Here is a 279-nt window from a genome sequence, read left to right on the forward strand (position 1 = left end):
CCACCCCCAACCCCGGTACCTGTCGGGAGGGTGGCCCGGTCTGTCGGTCATCTCCCCTGTGGCCAGCCTCAGGTAGTTGCTGACTGGGAACTGCGGCCCCACCAGGAAGGCTCCATAGAAATAAACGAAGCCAGCCACCTCCAGCAGGGACAGTTTGGTTGGTACACAATATTGCTCTTGCTCCTTGCTCAGCTGGGACTAAGGGCAGGGGGGTGATTGGTGTGGGTGGAAAGGGGGAAGTGAGAGAGAGAGACAGAGGCGGAGAGGGGGGGAGAGAGA

Source organism: Rhincodon typus, unplaced genomic scaffold (genome assembly GCF_021869965.1).
Source record: "Rhincodon typus isolate 14 unplaced genomic scaffold, sRhiTyp1.1 hic_rhity00012223, whole genome shotgun sequence".
NCBI classification, from domain to species: domain Eukaryota; kingdom Metazoa; phylum Chordata; class Chondrichthyes; order Orectolobiformes; family Rhincodontidae; genus Rhincodon; species Rhincodon typus.